Consider the following 19,306-nt stretch of genomic DNA (forward strand, 5'->3'; position numbering starts at 1 on the left):
CTCGTTTCACAGATAAATACACTAAGATGTATTTATCACCTAACAATTTACTCCATTCGTTTAGGGCACAGATCAAGATTCCCTGCTCATTTTTTCCTGAAATGAGCCACCTTAGTGACTCAGCATTGACTCATACCACTGAAATTGACCTCTTCCTGATCCCATAAGTGGAAAGAAGCTGATTTGGGTACTTGGTTATAAATATTCCCTAATGTCTTTTCTCTGAAAAATTTGAACATTGAATTGAAAACCATGAGTAGGGGGAAGAGTAAATAAAAATACCAATGTGCTTTTAAGGTATGTTGCAATATGTTGCTTGTAATGATGCTGATTAAAATGACATTTTTCGTAAGCAACTTTGAAGGTTTTTCTGGGTACTAATTCTGAAATGTATGCTAATTTTCAATACAACTTAAAAATGACACCTGTTTAAGTTGGAATGAGTATGCGTTTACCACCTACATAAGAATAAAGTATGGGAAATACATTTATGAATATTATAAATGCTTAAAAATTTTTTTCCACATTACATATGATTATATGTTTTGTTTATTCATATTCATGAATTGGGCAATTCAGTCTCACATACAAAGTATAAACAGACCTTAAGAGTATGAGCTTCAGGAGGACAAGAACTTCTCTCCTTCTTAGAGTATAGTGCCCAACTCATAGGGAGACCTTACCCCATGCGAACGAAAATGAATGATGGAATGACGGATGAACAAAGTTAGGCAAGGCAAGTCAGGAAATGGATATTGAACAGTAAATGCTTCGAGGATCATCTTTTGAATTGTTCTTTTTTCCTCCATTTTTCTTATTTTAAATGAGTGATGTCTTTCATCTAGTGTGTTGAACTTACTGTGAAATGGAATTTATCGAAAAAGTTATCACTCACACTTGCTATCCTCATACTAGGTAATCTCTTAAGAATGTGAAAAAAATGATTGTTTTTCCTTAAAACTACACACTCTCAGAGTGGCCACTTTTTTTCTTTAGATCAGAGTGTTCTTAACAAAGGGAAATTGTTCAACATGTACATAACCACAAGACTCTTAATTCTTCTGGAACTCCAGCTCAACTGTATTTGGTTCCAAAGTAGAACTAATCATTCTTAATCCGGAGGTAAAGTCATTACTGCCAGTAAACAGGCCCACTGACCTTGAGTGCAGAAAACCAAGATGGCTGCCATCAATTTCCTAACGGTACATTTTCCAAATCGCCTTCTAAATTAAAGTGGAGGCAAATTATAACAATGAAAGGGAATTGACAAAAATATTTGCTTCCTGAGGTTTTTGTTTGTGCATTTGTTTTGTTTTTAATTGCTATTGCTTAGCATTGTAACATCATTATTAAATGACTAAGGATGGGGGAAGCCTCTGCCTTCGGCTCAGGTCATGGTCTCAGGGTTCTCGGATCGAGCCCCCCATCGGGCTCCCTGCTGAGCAGAGAGCCTGCTTCCCCTTCTCTATCTGCCTGTCTCTCTGCCGACTTGTGATCTCTTTCTCTCTCTGTCAAATAAATAAAAATCTTAAAAAAAAATGACTAAGCATGATTGGGGCCACGCAAACTTCCTTCATTCCTCATCTGTATGTGTCCCCTTATTTCAAAATGTTCCTAACGTTAAGTAGATTTAGAAAATGTGGATAGTCAAAAAGAAGGAAGGAAAAACCATCCACATCTTTAGCACAAAGAAATAACCATTATTGACCTTCTAGATTTTTTTTTTTTTCCCCTCTCTCTGCCTCTTTATTGTTGTGCTATTTCTGGTCTTTCTGAAAAAAGAAACTTGGTGCATTCTTGTAAATGAATGTTTTCATAAAACCCAAAACAAAAACATAAAGAGGATGATAAAATGGAAGTTATAACATTTTCTTTTGGCTGATCTGTATTTCCCACAAATAGGCAGTCTAGAAAAATAGAGTACAGGGTCTGGAATCTGGCTGACCCAAGTTTGAATCGTACCTCATATGTGACCCTGTGCAAGTTGTTTAACTTAGAGCCTGTTTCCTCTTCCGTAAAATGAGAATAATACCCTCATCAGAATGTTTCTGTGAATAGTCAATGAGAGGTATTTAAAGAATTTGGCAAGCTGCCTGACACAGTATGCATTCAATGAATGTTAGCTATTACTATTATTATTTATAAGAATACTTACTGTTATTCTACATTCCTAACTGACCTTGTAGATCAGAAAGTTCACCACCATGTGACATGAAGATTAATTTTAGGTCAGTCCAGGAAAAACATAATTAAGCAGGTAAATCTATTGGAAAGAGACCATATAATGCATTCTCAAGCCAGTACTTTAGAATTACAGGATTAATTAAAATTCTCCTCTGTTAGCATAGTTAATAGGCAGGATGGTTATTCTTTGAAATTAAGATGTTTAAAAACAGCGATCTCCCTCATTCTGTCCTAACATCATCTTTGTCATTGCACAATTTATGACCAAAAGTTCAGTTTGCCCTGGTGTGATACAATACAGAGAAGACCAGAAGATACATGTGTTGCTATTCTCTTAGAAGTTTCTTTGAGTTTTAAGGTGTACTTCAAGTTTAAGAGCTCTTCTGTTTATTGAAAGTCGGGTGGGTTTTATATTAAAGGGTTTTAAGTGTAATTATTTATCTAAATGTAATTATCTATTTAAATGTAATTATATAGCTATATAATTAAATGTAATTATCTATCTAAAGGGTTTTAAATGTAATTATTTATATGTTTATTTATTTTGTGTAGGGGTTTTGTTGTTGTTGTTTAGCTCTGGGCCCAGTCAAGCTCTGTTATGTCAAGCTCTCTGGATGATCTCCATTTCTCTTTCATCCCAGGAAATGTTGTTAGTAATAGTGTGACTATTTATTGACAGCCTGTTAAATGGGTCCTTCGCATGAATTATTTCATACGATAGCATGAGTGGTCCTCTGATCTAGGCATAACATGCTCATTTTTCAGGTACCAAACCTGTGGCTGATGAGTGTTAAGTCACACGCCAGGGGTCATACCTCCATGATGGCCTGGTCAGCAGCTGGACATTATACGCTACAGTTCCCCACAGGCTCCTGCCCTGCCTGCTCCCTCCTCTCCTGCAAAATCAGGGGCCTTTCATGCAGGATTAGAGGAACCTTGTCTTTGATAAGGCACATAGACAGAAAGGATCAATTATGGGATATCAAATATGAACAAGTCTTTCTTTCACACTTTGTTTTTCAAAAGAAAAAAGGACTGTCATTTATTGACTTCTAAAGCTAAGCAACCAAGAGTAAATAACATCAAATTATTTACTAAATAGAATAAATGGCAAACTGTAATTTGAATTTTCATGATAATCACGTAAAAAAACAATGACAGCCTTGGGAGATACAGCACAGAAAGGAGCCTGGAGAGACAGATGGGGGAGGAGGAAGGAACTAGACCAGAGCAAGGAGTGCAGAGACATGCACTGACATTTCTGTGTCCAGCACCATTTGGGGGCTTGCCGCCATTCAATGCAGCAGACCGCTACTTTCATGGATAGTCTGAAATTTGTCATTAGATTGACATTTAAAGATAGAGGGAGTTCCATTCACAGAAAGCTATCGATAAAAAAATTAAAATAATACATCTTCAAGCACTTGCCTGAAAATAAAGCTGCATATGCACAGCCTACCCCGAACTCTAGGTATTCTGTTTGCCTGAGGGAATTCCAGGTCATGTTCCCCTGATCCAATGCTCCTCCCATCCTCTGAGGAGGAAGCTCCATCTTTAGATGTCCATGTCAGATGCTTTCTTATCAAGGGAAGGGGTAGGGGAAAAGGGTTTTCTAGAAGGCGGAAGGATTTGGGGGAGTTACCAGGTATCTACTAGGTTGGGGGCTCAGTGGGCCCCTTGGATGTGAGGCAAGAATGGGGGCGATGATGTTCTGGCATGATTGAGGTCCTGCCTGTGTGGGGGTATCTGTGGGAGGCGTAGAGCAGGAATCATGAATCTCAAGCACCCAAGCTTGGAAAGAAGTTGCCTTTCCTCAAGCCAGGAAGAGTGGCTGCCAGGAGTGCTACCCCATAGTTTCATCTCATTAATCTTTTTATTAAATATATCACGTTTGATTCTCAAAAGGCAATAGTGTTCATGTACGACGCGTAAAAATGCAAGTCATGTGCAGCATTGGTTTCACGGAACTGTTACCTGAGCGTTTGCACCTGACCTTGCCCTTACCCTTAGAAGAGCTGGGTGTTGGGTTCAATATTCTGTGGTCACCATCTTGAAATTATTAATAATTTTTTAATAAGGGGCATCACATTTTAATCTTGCACTAGGCTCTGGATATTAGGTAGCAGTTTCTGGTTGTGTAAAAGATCAACAAAAATAATGAAAGTCTTCCCAAGTTTCTGAGAACCTAATCTCTCATCTCACATCCTTAAAAAGATGGAAGATGAGGGTCTGAGGTAATTGTGGCAATTCTCCCCTCTCTCTTGCCCCTGTATAAGCTTTCTTTACTCCTTCCCTACCCCCTCCATGCCCCACCCCTCACCAAAAAAAAAAAGCTCTCTTCATCTACAACTTCAGAAGTGATTTTTATTCTGGTCACTCTCCAACAGACATCTTTGCACCAGCTCTGAAGGTCAAGAGCTATGGTGTCTAATAAGGAATTAACTAGCCACTGCGGGCTACGGAGCACGTGAAATGTGGCTAGTTCAAACTGATGTGTTGGGAAGTGTAAAACACACACTATAAACATACACATACATGATTATAAAATAAGTCATTGCTTTTTTCTTAATACTGACTACTTATTCAAAACTTTTTGGTATATTGGGCTACATAGAATATATTATAAAATTGATGTCATCTGTTTCTTTTTACCCTTTTTTAACGTGGCTATTAGAAAATTTAAATTTATATGTGGCTTCAGTTTGCAGCTTAAAATGTATTTCTGCTGATTTAAATCTCCCCTGAAAACAAACAAACATGTTTTGAACTATTCTACCTACATGTCCCACTTGTATCTCCAACTCGAAAAGTCTCAAAAGTCACTATCTTCTCCCCTAAATATTCTTTTTGCATCTCACTTACCCTAAACCAGTAAACAGGCCATCAAACTGTACCTCTGTCCTCACTCCCAGAATTCCATTTCCATTTCTCTTGATTCCAGCACTTTCTCTCCAGACCTACTGTCCTGTTCTAGCTGAGGCTTTCAGCCTTTCTTCCTGTAATTCACACTATCCCTCCAAGCGCCATCCCTGCCTCACCCTTTCTCGCTCCCTTGCTTTTATACTGCTGGATGTTCTATAACAGAAATCTTACTAATTCCCTTTCTTGACTGAACCCTTTCAGTGCCTTCCCATCAAACTTAGTGTGACCCAATTATGTTGCGATCTGGCTCGGGTCTGATAGCCCAATTTTACCTTCATGTATCAGGCACCCTGCATTCCAATCATACCAAAGGCTGTTAGTGCTTGGAACACATCCTTCTGGCCTCTGGGCTTTAGCACATACTGTTCCTTCTTCATGGTGGGCTCAGCACACTCCAAAGTGAATGTCCACATATTCTTTAGCCCCTAAGCATTTCCTTAGTGATGCCTCAGGAGCTTCTCCACAGCTTCTCCAATAATGCAATATCATACTGAATTAAGATAGCCTATTTTAAAGATTGTTTAGCAGTCACTGCTCGAAATGCATTCCAGATCCTTCCAAGAGTGACTGTACATAGTAATCTTGGCTGAATAAATCCCACACCGTTTTCTCCCTGACCCACTGCTTTAGTTCATGCCTGTTTTTCTCCTTCCCAAAGTATTGACACTGTCTCTCTATACCATTTCTCACTCTTTTTATTTAATTTGATACACTGTTAACAGTTACATCTTGTTTACACACCAACATGAGCATGACTTTTCCCCACCTAAAGAAACTCCAATGGTGGCTTTATTTTTCCCCAAGAATTAATCTGAACGACTTTGCATGAGGCTGATCCTGATACTTGTCATAAAAATACCTTTCCTTCCATGCCAGGGGCTATGCCAATCCTTTACAATAATCTCATTCACCCCTAATGATCATCCCCAGAGATGAGCGCTATTATCTCCACTCTGTGGGTTGTGAAGTAAAGGTCTAGGGAGCTGGATGGACTTGTTCCCATATATTCAATTAGCAATCACAGAGCTGGACATGAAATCCAAGGCCATGTGACTTCCAGGCCCACCTGCTCCCTCCACCCCACACCAGACCCTGCTCTCCCTCTTGTTCCCACATCCCAGACCCATCAAACCATTCCCAATGGTATTCCACTGGGTTCATTTGCACATGATCCACACCCCCGGTAGCCTTGCACACCTCTGAAGTCATCTGGACGGATCACTCACACCCAGTGTGGGTGTTCGCATCCCTCTTGGTGCCTGTGATGCTGTATGACTATCAGTTTCCCTTCCCTCATCCCCAAGGAATGAACCATCTTCAGGAGCTGTGACTCCGAGTCATCAGCACTGAACGGGACAGTCTGGACAATCACTGAGGCACAGCACTGGCGTTTCTATTTAACTCATTTCTAGAAGAAGGATGGTAACACTTGCGACACTCCTTGAGTGTTTTCCACATGCCAGGCCCTAGTCAAAGTGTACGCACAAAGCACAGAACAGGCACAGCCCACTTAGTCCTCACAAACCTTTCTGAGATCATTTCTTTCTAATTCCTTAGGTTTCCCAGGAAAGTTCAGTTGGTAATGCTCATAACTTAATAGAAAAAAAAAAAAAAACTTCTGGTCAATACCAAACTCCATAAAATAACAAAAGTTTGCCTAATATGTGGGCGGGAGTTAATTGGCATTATTTCTTCCCAAGAACTGCATTTAGACCAGTAAGATTTCATGCCTTTTTTAAGACAAGGAAATAAAAAAATATTACTTTTTTTTTTAAAGATTTTATTTATTTATTTGACAGAGAGAAATCACAAGTAAGCAGAGAGGCAGGCAGAGAGAGAGGAGGAAGCAGGCTCCCCGCTGAGCAGAAAGCCCAATGCGGGGCTCGAACCCAGGACCTGGGATCATGACCCGAGCCAAAGGCAGCGGCTTAACCCACTGAGCCACCCAGGCGCCCCCCAAAAATATTACTTGTTTTTAAAGTTCATGTTTGAAGATAAGTGGAAAAAAAAGAAAACTGGTGGAGGCAGTTTAAATATTTTGACCTAAGTATACTAAGCAACCATGTTCGATGGCTTAAAACAAAACAAAACAAAACATACTTTTTGAAATGTGGATCTTTTTCTACAGAGTGGGTAAAAAGATATCACTATAATCTTTTAGTAATTAAAAATGTCATAATCAGAAATGGTTTAATAGAGGTAATATATAATATTAATGGTGGTAATAATATAGTATTGATAGGGGTTATATATTTTCAAGCTATATATGGTCATCTGTCCATTGCTATATTGAATAAGGCTACATCTGAGGTCCCAGTTTGTTCCAGATTTTGCCTCACTTCTTCCTGATAGCTAGAAAGGTCATTCCAGCTGCCCACTTAAGGGACCTTCACCTAGATGTTTGCAACAAATATGTCCAATCCTATATGTGCAAATATCTTCTCCCCCATATGAAAAACAAAGCAAAAAAGCTCTTCTCCATTCCCATTTTGGTGGATGGTATCATCTACCCAGTTATCTGATACACCTTGAATTCTACATCTTTTCATACCCTGAATCGATCAACTGATGGACGAACATTAGAGAGTGCGTCTGAGACCCAGGAGGCTGAGACTTCACACCTGCTGGAGGAAACCAGGATCTCCCTGAAGAGTAGCTGTGGTCCTATCCCTTCAAAACACATGGATGCATATGCTTCTGATGATGTGAGAGGACTTGGAGCTGGCAACTGGACCACAGAAATGAGGAGAATCTTATTATATACTTCTAATCCATGAACAAATAAAGCTGATGGTAGTGGTTGACATTGATAGGACCCTTCTCTATATTAGATGCTCTGCTATATCCAATATGGTAGTTTTAATGCTTGGGACTTTGCATATGCTCATTTTAGAGGACGAAACCATGTTGCAGGAGGGCTTGGTACCTTGGCCTGCTTCATCATAAGCAGATCGTGGAACCAGGCATCCCAACCAACAATGTACGCATCCTAAATCCATGCTTGGAGACACAAGCCCCCAGCTTGTGACATACTATTTCCTAATAAAAAGACTGGATCAGGAAAATCTCATCTACATCAGACATTCAAAGTCATGGTAGTTTATAGTAATAATTTTTATTTTATTTTTTTTTAAAGATTTTTTTTATTCATTTATTTGACAGAGAGAGAGCACAAGCAGGCAGAGAGGCAGGCAGAGAGAGAGGAGGAAGCAGGCTCCCTGCTGAGCAGAGAGCCCGATGCGGGGCTCGATCCCAGGACCCTGAGATCATGACCTGAGCCGAAGGCAGCGGCTTAACCCACTGAGCCACCCAGGCGCCCCATATAGTAATAATTTTTAAAATGTGTCTTTAGACATTTAGTGCTGGGATATACAGAAGGGGAACATGCGAGATAGTGCTTCTGCGGGACATGCTCTCACTTTTGACTTGAGTCCTTTGGCTTTTACTCCATTTTCTGTGCCTCTCTATTGATTCTCCACCATGGATGGGACCAGGCTCCTACTCCACCTCACTTGAATCCCTGGACATACCCATACTTCAGTGTGACAAGGTCTCCCACTGGGAACTTTCTCAACCTTCTATAGCTCTCAGGAAGTAGTCCCACTTACTCAACTCCCTCTACTGCTCCAGAGGTCCCAGTCTGCCCCACACCCTTTGAGGCTGGCCTCTCCCTGTCCTTGAGTCTTAGCTCCCTTTGCTAACTAACCCCTCTGGGGTCTTGCTCCTGAAGTGTGTACACTTCCTCTTGCACCATCCCCCTGTCCTGCTGGAGTTTTCCCCATAGAGATTTCTCAAAAATGCTTTGCTTTTGGTTGGAAACCAGAAGATATATATTTTAAACCAATACTTTTCCTAATTTCTACTGAACTCAAAAGCTCTTTTGGTGGCATGACCCCATCTGATAACAAAGACTAGGAAGACCAGGGTCCCTTTAAGTTCTAGCTCAAAAGGTCCTGTTCTTTCCTCTTTTCAGGTTTTATTCTGGACCATGGAAACCTAGCACCTCTTCTCACAGGTTCAGTTAGAAGCAAAATGCAATAAAATGACTGAGGAGTCAAGGCAGTACATGAATGGAACATTCCCCAGGAAACTTAATTTTGTGATCCTAATTTTTTAGTTCTTGACAGTTGCATAGTTAAATATCAGTGCCAAAAGAGTGAATCAGAGTTTTGAGGGCATGTTCTCCCAGTTCATCTCAAAGGAAGCAAAAGTATAGGCTTCAAAATGGTTACGGTGCATTAGTGCACCATGTAATAATATATAGATCAAGTTAAATTATTTTACCAGAGAACTGCCGGTATGAGGCACATGTCCCACTGCAGGGACATTTGGAACTTGTGTCAAAGGAAGGTGATTCTCAAACCAAAGTGATTATTTAGGGCTTGGATTGTCATTTGGTTTTATTTATATAATGAGGGTAATGGAGCTCCTCTCTGCTGCCAATAAATCTAGAAATTAATTTAAAACATATTAAAAACACTTTGTGTACTTCAGGAGGAAGTTTTTCTTTAATTCAAGAAAAAAGCCATTATTATATAAATCAGTCAATTCTGTTAGTCTTATAAAATTAAGTCTCTCGTAGAGAGGAGTCAGTGATATAATCAGCTTTCAAACCACATATCATATAAAAAGTCATGTTTCTAAACAAGTTTCAAAGAATCAGAATATATTACTTGTCATTTGAATTATTGACCTAAAAAAGCCTTTTTCCCAAAACAGATCTATTTTTTAAAAAAGAATAATAGTTTTTCTGACAACGGAGGTATCTATGCTTTCCCACATTTTTGCTTTCCCGATTGTCAGAAATAACCAATACATAGTTAAAGTTCAAGAGATTAAATCAGGGAAGAAGTCTATGGTGGTTTAAGCCAGCCAGATCATTTCAGATCGTGTTTCCTCTGTTGAGGAGTCTGAGGATTTGAAAAGGATTGCTCTGACATTTAAACTAGTGTTTAAATGAAAAACATTCTAACCAAAACCATCAATCAACCAAACTATTAAAAAAAAAACAAAAACATACAACAAAACAAACTAGCAAACAAACACTAAGGATGTGTGGACTGAATTAATTTTCTTATGATGAAAGTTACATGGAATCACATACAGTATATATTATTTTGACTCTGTATCTTTTTTTGTGTATGTAAATGTTATTTGTTGACATTTGATACAACTACTTACTTGGGCTAATCAGCCATTTAGTCTTGGCCATACACATGGCAAGATGATGGTGGTAAAAACAGAAAGAAAATTCTATTGCTCTCTCATGGAGTTCACTTTTGTGTAGAAATACTAGACACATACAAAAACTTCATTAAAATGACATAAAAAATGTAATGCACAAACTGAGGTGAGAGCATCTAAGAAGATGCTCTCTTCTGAGCAGAACAACACATTCACTGAATGTGTTGTTGATGAAATCTCTCTTTGGGAAATAATTTAAGATCATTTAAATACTTACAGAAAATTTCAGTTCAAAGGACCTTAAAGGTTTTGTGATTTTCCAGATCCTTCATCATAAATTAACATGTATAAAGCTCTTGGGATAGTAGCTAGCACAGACTAAACTCTATATAATTTTATATTATCAACATCTTTTGGATTGAAAAAATTGAATATTTTTTCTGTAGTTTATTGAAATCTAGCTATTCAGGTTTTTATTGTGTTCTTGGGTTTAACCAGAAGCAGACATTTTGACTGACCTTGTAAAGTCTTCCAGCTCATATGGTTTTTTAACTTGAAAATACCTCCCAAACTGACACTTTTTCTATCCTGAATTCTCTGTTTAGCTATATTTTAAGGCCTTAATATGAAGATCTTAAATTTTGTAATTCTAGGTTTGAACTTTTCTCTCTTAGTCTTATTTAAGAAGGAAAAATTTAACTCTCTAGTTGATCACATCGCTTGATGAATGTGACTGTAACCAGAAGCTTTAAGAAAATTGGGAGGAGAAATCAATTTTTCTTGGTCTGAATTATTCACCAAATGAGCTTTATCTAGGCTTCTGGTTCCACTCTTGTTTTACATAATTATTAAATAAAGGGGTTTTTTTAGGTCAATAATTCAGATGACTGGTAACATATCCTGAATTCTTTGAAATTGAGTTTATTTAGAAACACGAATTTTTATATGATATGTGGTCTAGAAGCTGATCATATAACTGACTTGTTTTATATAAATTATTCAATATACCTCCTTTACCAGAACGGTTATATTTTATTTTCTAAAATAATAGCACTTTCTAAAATTTTTATGTTTTTTCTCCTTTGATTTATGATTTCCAAAAAAATCATAATTCTTATAAATTATTATTTTATCTCTAAACTCAAGCATTGTTTTCCAATCAGTGTGTTGGCATTAGTACAACACAGGGGGAAGAATTGATCACTAGGTGTCACTTATCATTCAACTAATACTTATTGAAGACTTAATATTCAATAATTTGAGTTGTTTGCTGCATTCCAGCTGCTGTTCTAAAGCGAGCTGAGTTTTCCCTATAGCTTTCGCTCTGCCCAAGGAACCTGTACCTTTCCTCTTGCCAGTTCTGGACACTCCCCACCCTCGCGACTTCCAGAACTGAAACTGGTTCAAGCCAGTGCTCAAGGGACATCAAACAACACAAGTTAATTCACACTGTTCCAGAACTACTAAGTGGCTGTAAATTTTTTTTTTTAATCGTCACTACTGATAATGCTTTGCTATATACCTTTTCAAATCTAGATATTACAAGGCAAATTCTTCTAGAAATTATTTATCCACACAGGATGTAGTACAAGACATTTACTCTACTGCAGTTATCTATCTGACAGATTAAGTATCCTTATTTCAGAGAGGGCTCAAATTGTTCACCAGACGGCACAATGAGCACAGGATAGATGAAATTGTTACCGAATCTTTTTTCCCATGTTAACTTTAGCACAGAGAATTGAAACACTTAGATGTGAAAGCATCTTGAAAATCTACAAAATAACTTACTTTTAAAGCAGCCCAGTGTCACTTTCTTAAACTTTTTCGTTAGTAATGTTAAGTGTAGAAGACTTATAAAGCATTATATTCTAATATTAATACAGTCCAAACTTGTCACCACGCTGACTTCCCACAAAATCAAAAGCATATGCACGTATTTGTTTGTTTGTTCTGTTTTGTTTTGTTTTAATCAACGGGCTACTCTCTTTACCATGGTCACCTGCACAGAAGCTCAAATGTCTTTGAAGAAGCTAACAACGCCTACTGAGAAGGTGGTACAGGAACTTTGACTTTTTAGAGGAGGACAGAACGAATATTTATACCGAAACACTTTCTACAGCATGGCCAATAATAATTCCGTAGAATGTCTCATTTGCATATGTTATTTCTGTGCATTTTAAAAAACACCATTCTTCATGCCATTCCCTGCCTTTACTCATAGAGAATTTTTACATGAGCTTCAGAACTTGGTTACAAGCTTATTTTTGCCATAGTTTTTTGGATTCCTTATGGCCTATCCTTAGAGCCACATTAGTCCCTAAAGGATGCTGTTCTGGATAGAACATCAAGGGGTTTAGAGCCTCTGAGTTTTATGCCATTCCTCACATTCAGCTATCCCTGAGAAAAAATTATTAGGAAAAAGAATCTAAAAAGAAGACTTATTGCTACATTGATTACACCAAATCTCCTACTTAAAGCAGAGGGTCTGATTAATTATAAGAAAGTAGTTTTGATGTGCACTTTATACTGACTACTGAGAAGACATCTCAAAGAAAGCTAGAAGATTCAATGTCTATGTTAAATAAAATAAAAAATTTTTAAAGTACGCAACAGTACAGATTTTAAAAATCACTGGAATTGTTAAATAGTGTACTTCATTAAAAATAAATTGCCCTTAAATTATAGCATGGACATAAAAATAAATTAGCAAATATAATGAGAATATTGCTAGATTTTTTTTTAAGGTAGGAAAATTTTCTTTGAAAGATCTCTGGCTAGATTCAGGAAATATGAAAGCTTTTTTCCCCCTTCAAATAATGCTTTTTAAAGGTGCAGAATCAATGCTGGATTTATGCATATCTGACCTGTATGGGGAAGAGGAAACCACCGTCTTTTGGCTAAAATTGCTAGTTGGTAAAACATACATTTCTGTTTTGAAAACAAGGGGACAATAAAGTATAGTGCAGTTCTATACGGCTATGTTATCTGCTAAAACTTAAAAAACAGACAAACAAAGAAACTTATCCTTGTTGATTCTCTGTCACTTATTCAAATAAGATTATCTTAATTTAGCTGAAGATGAATAAGAGTTCATAGTCGTCAGTATTTAGAACTTAGTAGTTACAAAGGTGTTTCATAATGGCTAGAAGTTTAAGTCTCAACTTTTTCAGTAATGATGTAGAGATTTTTAAAAATCACCATATAATTTTTTGCAGTGAGAGTTTAGAACTTAATAGACATATCCATAATTAAATCATTAATTTGAGGAGCTTTTTAAAAAGTATCTAATATAATCAAATAGTATAACACTTTATTACAAAATGCAAAAAGCAAACACTCATTTTGTTTGAATATCAAATATAGTTATAAATAATTTAGACCTTTGATATATAACTTACTTAAAATATAAAATAATAAAAATGATGCAGAACTACTATGGAATCGTGTTTCCTGAAATCTAAATTCTATATATAATTTAAAATAACTGATTAAACATGATTAGTCTTTAAGATAAATAGAACAAATGTCCTCTTATGCTATTATTTAATTAGCATGCTATACCTTAAAATCAGCTGGAAGGTGGCCACAGTCAGCCTTAAAAGGACAGACAGCTTGATAATTAAGAGTTGCCATTTATCTTATTTTTATTATAAAATTAGTGCTGGAAGACAACGTGAAAAAGCCTACAAATCTGAACGTAAGGGATTTCCTAAATATTTTGATTTCTAATTCCAAACATTTAGATATTTTAAACTTCCTAATCTTTGTTCATTTATCCACAAAAATTCATATAATACTGATTACAACTTTTGCTGCCAAATGGTTATCTTGGAGACAGAGGATTTTATATTATTTCTTCTTAGTAAAATTCCTAATCCATTCTTACTTTTGATTGTGGCAACTTTTCCATAAAATGGCTATAAACATTTAGGCCTACTTAAAAAAGTAATTACCGGGACGCCTGGGTGGCTCAGTTGGTTAAGCCGCTGCCTTCAGCTCAGGTCAGGATCCCAGCGTCCTGGGATCGAGTCCCACATCGGGCTCCTTGCTTGGCAGGGAGCCTGCTTCTCCCTCTGCCTCTGCCTGCCACTCTGTCTACCTGTGCTCACTCTGACAAATAAATAAATAAATAAAATCTTAAAAAAAAAAAAAAAAAAGTAATTACCATGCCATCTGGCATAGAAAAAATGTGAAAAGTGTCTATAACCAAAAGTGTGTCTCTATCAAGAGAGGTACTCACAGAATATTCTCTCCCTCACCCAGGAACCCACGTTCTAGGGAGGCATAATGTAGCTACTGATTACCAGTAACCTTTCAGGCTTATTTAGGAAAATTAAAAGAAACTCTGCAATCATAGATTTTGTGTCAATTATTTGATCTCTTTCCAGTTCATGAGCACTACTTTTTTCTAGCTTCAGTATGAAAGACAACCCCATAAATATCTTTGTTAGAATCAGCAATTATCAGCAATTCCAAATTAATTTTAAATGGTCTGATTTTAGAATAAATAAATAAAATAAATAAATAAATTTTTAATAGCAGTACTTAGTATGCTTATTTTCCCTGGCAAACTTCATAATACCTGTAAATAGAAAAACTGCCTCTTCTAGCTACTAAAGTTTTCAAGCCCCTTTTTTGTTCAAAATTTACATGTTGTAAATTTTTTTTCCTCAAAAAATTCTGATATAGGACATTTAGGGCTTTCATTAAATTGTGGTCCTGAAGCTGTATTTTCAGTATCAGGGAAATTAGAGCGTCATTGCTGTTTTCATATCTTGAGTTTCTCTGATAAAAGGTAGTATAACATATAATAGGATTTCTGTTTCAAGATCAAGTCTGTATTTACAGTAACTAAGAAGAAAACAGTGACGTTTGAGGTTAACAGGATAATGACTGAATGCAAAGTCAGAGACCCTGGACAAAGTACATTCGGGGGTCAATAAAACTCTGGGAGCCTTTGGGCAGAGACAAATGCAATATGGTTGGTGCAGTGGACAGAATATAGACATCGGGTTCAGATATAGCGGAAAGAGAAAGTAAGGAAGTGTCTGGGGAGACAGCCTAGCTATATTCTGAAAGATGTATGACAGGTGCCTGCCACCCGGGGGGAGATTTAAAGAAAAAGTCTGTGCAAAGGCTTTGCAAAACTTTGGAATAATGCATCTGGGAAATTAACAAAGTATTTGATATTGCTAACAAGTGAACTGGGAAATTACAAAGTATTTGATATTGCTAGCAAGTGAGCTGGGAAAATAAGGATATGTAAATAGACAAAAGCTAAGGGGCAATCTTGAAAGATAGGAATTTTTTCTCTGTTATGTGGTTCTCAAAGGTGATGAATTAATAACAGCTGATGTACCCACACCAGTGGACTTAGAATGCTAATCTTTCATAGCATTTTGCCTGTAAAAGGTTATTAATGTAGGAAAAAATAAGAACACAGGTATAAGTTCTGTGTGACACTCAAGTGTGACAAGGCTCTGTTACACACAGTGCTCTGATGAAGGCAACAGGGCACAGCAGGCAGGTACGCCTCAGGTATCCGGCACCTTGCTCTTCTACAAGTTGCCCTAAGAGAAACTGACAAGAAATTGTTTTCTCGCTGTTTTCTCACTGCGCTAATTCTAATTTTTTTTTTTTAAAGTGCAAAGCTCTGAAGGGAATTAAATTGGAGAGAATCTCTCTCCGCCTTATATTCTTTTGCAACAGGATCACCTCCTTGGTGGCTATTTTTATAGAATTTAACCCCAAACTAAGTCTGTTCATTTAGCTCTCCTTTGAAAGTTAAGCATAGGTGAAATGTAATGCTATCACTTCACCATGTTCCCCCATACAAGGCTTCCAGGCACAGAAAGACATGATTCCTATTTGTTCTTATCATTAAACATTTGGACATGAATCCCTAGATTGAGTTTTCTCAGTCTGTGTCTTGATATCTTGAATACTGGTGACCTTTAGAACATAAGTTGTGAAAACTATTATCGTATACTTTTTAATTCTCTTCTCTGAGGGCTGTTGACGTTGCTGTACCTGTGAAATGGGTAAACGTACGCTCATATGTAGCCATGAAAATTATATTATTATACTTAATTAAAAGGTGATTAAAGGTGTCATCCATATTTTGGGGGAAAAGGTAGCAAATAAAAATATATTTCTTAGAAGTAGATCTTAGACACTATTTTACGTTTCATGGCAGATTTAATCCTCAGGGGAGGTTTTTATTCAAAGTTTTCAACCGAATGTTTTTCATTACCTATCACTATAAATGATCCGATGTGTTGGAAGACCAACCATAGGACTGACTTGGGTAAGGCTGGAATGTTGCTAAAACCAAATGTAGTCTTCATCTGGTCGTTTCCTCATCAAGGACTTCAACTGGACTGACCAATTTCAATTCACAGTAATAGCTCTGTTCCTAAGAGACTCTAAATCAAAGAACTACCCACTAAGGGGCAGTTTCTACTGCAATCCCAAGTCTGTGCTATTATCTTGTAGCAGTTGACAGCAAACATCCACCGGGAATGGTAGCGTACGTTTGTAGGAGGTGTGTGGTGTTTTTGGTTTCACTCTATCTCTGAAACCTATCTGCTTGTGAGAAAAACCGGGCAATAAAAGAAGTTTTACCGGCACACACCATAGCTGGGCTTGAACTCAATGCAGAGATTTCGCTTCCTTTCTTTCTTTCCTTGGATTCCAAGCCCGGGGAGCACAATGGGGGTGTTGTGCTCTGGGCTAGCGTGGCATGCATGACACCAGGAAAGGACGTGTGAGCAGCTTTCAGTATCGACACCGTTTGCTTTACAACTACCCTCAATGAAATCAAAGGGCACCCAAGACTCGAAGTTCAGGATAGGCAAGTACAAAACCCACTGGCGATGGTGACCTACGGAATTCCTGAATTTAAATGTATGCATTGGTGTGTGGAGAGTGAAATAAATCCTTGATGAGGCTTCAAAAATGCTCCACAATTTCCAAGCTGCTGATTTACCGTGTAATTCTCTTAATATATGTTCGAGTGCAATTAATAAAAGGACCCATTGTTTATGAGGGAGAAAGATTGTTGTTCTGAAGACTGTCCAGAACAACAAGCTGTCATGGTTTGTTCAAACACTAAATATCTTAAACTCCAAGGCATATTGTTTTTTTTGTTTTTTTTGTTTTTTTTTTTTTTGTCACACAATATCTAGGACATATCACTGAAACAATTCTATGTTTCTGGCACTATTTTGTGGAAATGTATGCATGTGTGTGTGTACATGCACACTGCTTTGGTAAATCCAGATAACACAATGAATATAAATCTTGTAGGTTAAGTTTTGCTCCAAATAATTGTTATACCGTGCTTTAAAAAAAGGGCAAAAAAAAAAAAAAAAAAAAGGCTTACCTCTGTCCGTCCAGTGGCTACACAGGGACCTTCTCAGCCTCGGCCTCAGCGGGTAGGCAGAGCTCTGGGAGCCAACAATCTGTTAACACAAGCAGGTACACCCGAGAGCGGCCGCCTGCCTCCCAGGCCCGTGCCCATCCGAGCACACACCTGATTCTTCAGCCCCGCTGCTCATAGGCAGCAGCCAGGCACAGGACCGCTGTTTGCAGACGCTGACACCCTCCTTTTGGGTCACTCCTTTTCAGGGCAAGCAGCCAGGCAACGGCGGCGATGATATTGCAGGGAAGGCTTGCCTTCCCAAGACAAAACCCTTTTCTGCTGTCTGAGAGCCGACAGGCAGCATTATCACTCTGCATTCCAAGTTCTCGAATCAGCTAATCAGAGCAGCCGTCAACGGCTCGTCCAAACAGCAGCTCGCAGGCGTGCGGGGCTCTAATAACCGCATGCCAGCATGCCCCTGGCCTCTCTCGTCTCTGAATGGATTCTTCAATAAATGCTTCTTCCAGGGGGAAGCTCAGCAGAATATGCCACACTGTTTCCCATAAGTAAGATGGCTGGTGCTCGGAGCACTGCTGCAAACAGCTCATTGGGTTCCATGGGCTTTCCGTAGCCATAGCAACAACCAACAGACAGACTTAGACAGCAGGCATGGCTGATCATGTGCGGCTCCCCCGCACGGCTTGTTAATTTCTTTTCATCAGACTCATCATTTGGGGAGGAGGGGAGCTTCTGCGAGCTTTCTAAATATTTCACCAAGAGCACAAGTGCTTTGAGATTTCAACTTTTGTGAGGAACTTCCGTTAGCAGCCGGTGCTGCATGTGAAATTGAGAAAGGATTCGGGTCTCTCCAGGTTAATAACGTGCAGGTCGCGGTAGAGACACTAACTGGAACCACTGTCATAACAGATCTACTACCTGCACGTCATCGAATGGGCATAAGGGAGATGGGCAGATGGGGGGCGGTTATACTTTGGGTTTTTTAAATGATAAGCTTATAGCCGCTTAACTGAAACAAAGCCCTAGGACTCATTACAGACCGCCCAGATAACAACCAAGTCCAATAAGGATATTTTATAAGATGTAACCAATGGAGTTCATGTATCTAATTACTTTCATGTATTTTTACGTATTGTACAAGTTAAGGTAGAATTTTAAAAATCCCACTTGTTCCCTACTGCAGAAAATGATTAACTTAATTATAGTGTATTTGTAATTTAAAAATACTCTAAGGGGCGTCTGGGGGGTGCGGTTAAGCGTCAGACTCTTGGTTTCAGCTTGGGTAGTGATCTCAGTGTTTTGTAATCGAGCCCCACACCGAGCACAGACTGCTTGACATTCTCTCTCCCTCTCTCTCTGCCCCTCTTGCTCATGCTCTCTCTCTAAAATACTTAATCTTAAAAAAATAAAAATACTTTAAAAATCCAAACTAAATTAAAAACCCTTTGCTTTAAACATTACCTCCAAAGCAGGAATAGTTTTGCTTTCTCTGTTAGATAGATCACACCTCACCCTTCCTTGAAAGGTCACCTCATGAGGGAGAATCCCACAGTTAATACCATTAACCATTTATACTTTCTGCAAAATGCCCACCCTTTTCCTTAACACTGTCATCGGTCATAGTCTAGTCGA

At 38.2% G+C, this 19,306-nt stretch overlaps 1 protein-coding gene across 8 annotated transcripts in view; it reads right to left on the reverse strand.

Moving 5' to 3' along the window:
• Positions 1-18,359, reverse strand: part of SORBS2 (sorbin and SH3 domain containing 2) — a 215,628-nt gene extending 197,269 nt beyond the window's left edge. For 2 of the 8 annotated variants that reach the window (XM_047715223.1, XM_047715202.1), the window contains exon 1: positions 17,678-18,343. The gene's annotated coding sequence lies outside the window, so the exon portion shown is untranslated. Of the gene's footprint in view, positions 1-17,677 lie in introns of all 8 variants that reach the window. The other 6 variants (XM_047715201.1, XM_047715209.1, XM_047715217.1 and 3 more) reach the window with 6 other exon arrangements.
• Between the last annotated feature and the right edge of the window lie 947 nt (positions 18,360-19,306).

Source organism: Lutra lutra, chromosome 2 (genome assembly GCF_902655055.1).
Source record: "Lutra lutra chromosome 2, mLutLut1.2, whole genome shotgun sequence".
Taxonomy (NCBI): domain Eukaryota; kingdom Metazoa; phylum Chordata; class Mammalia; order Carnivora; family Mustelidae; genus Lutra; species Lutra lutra.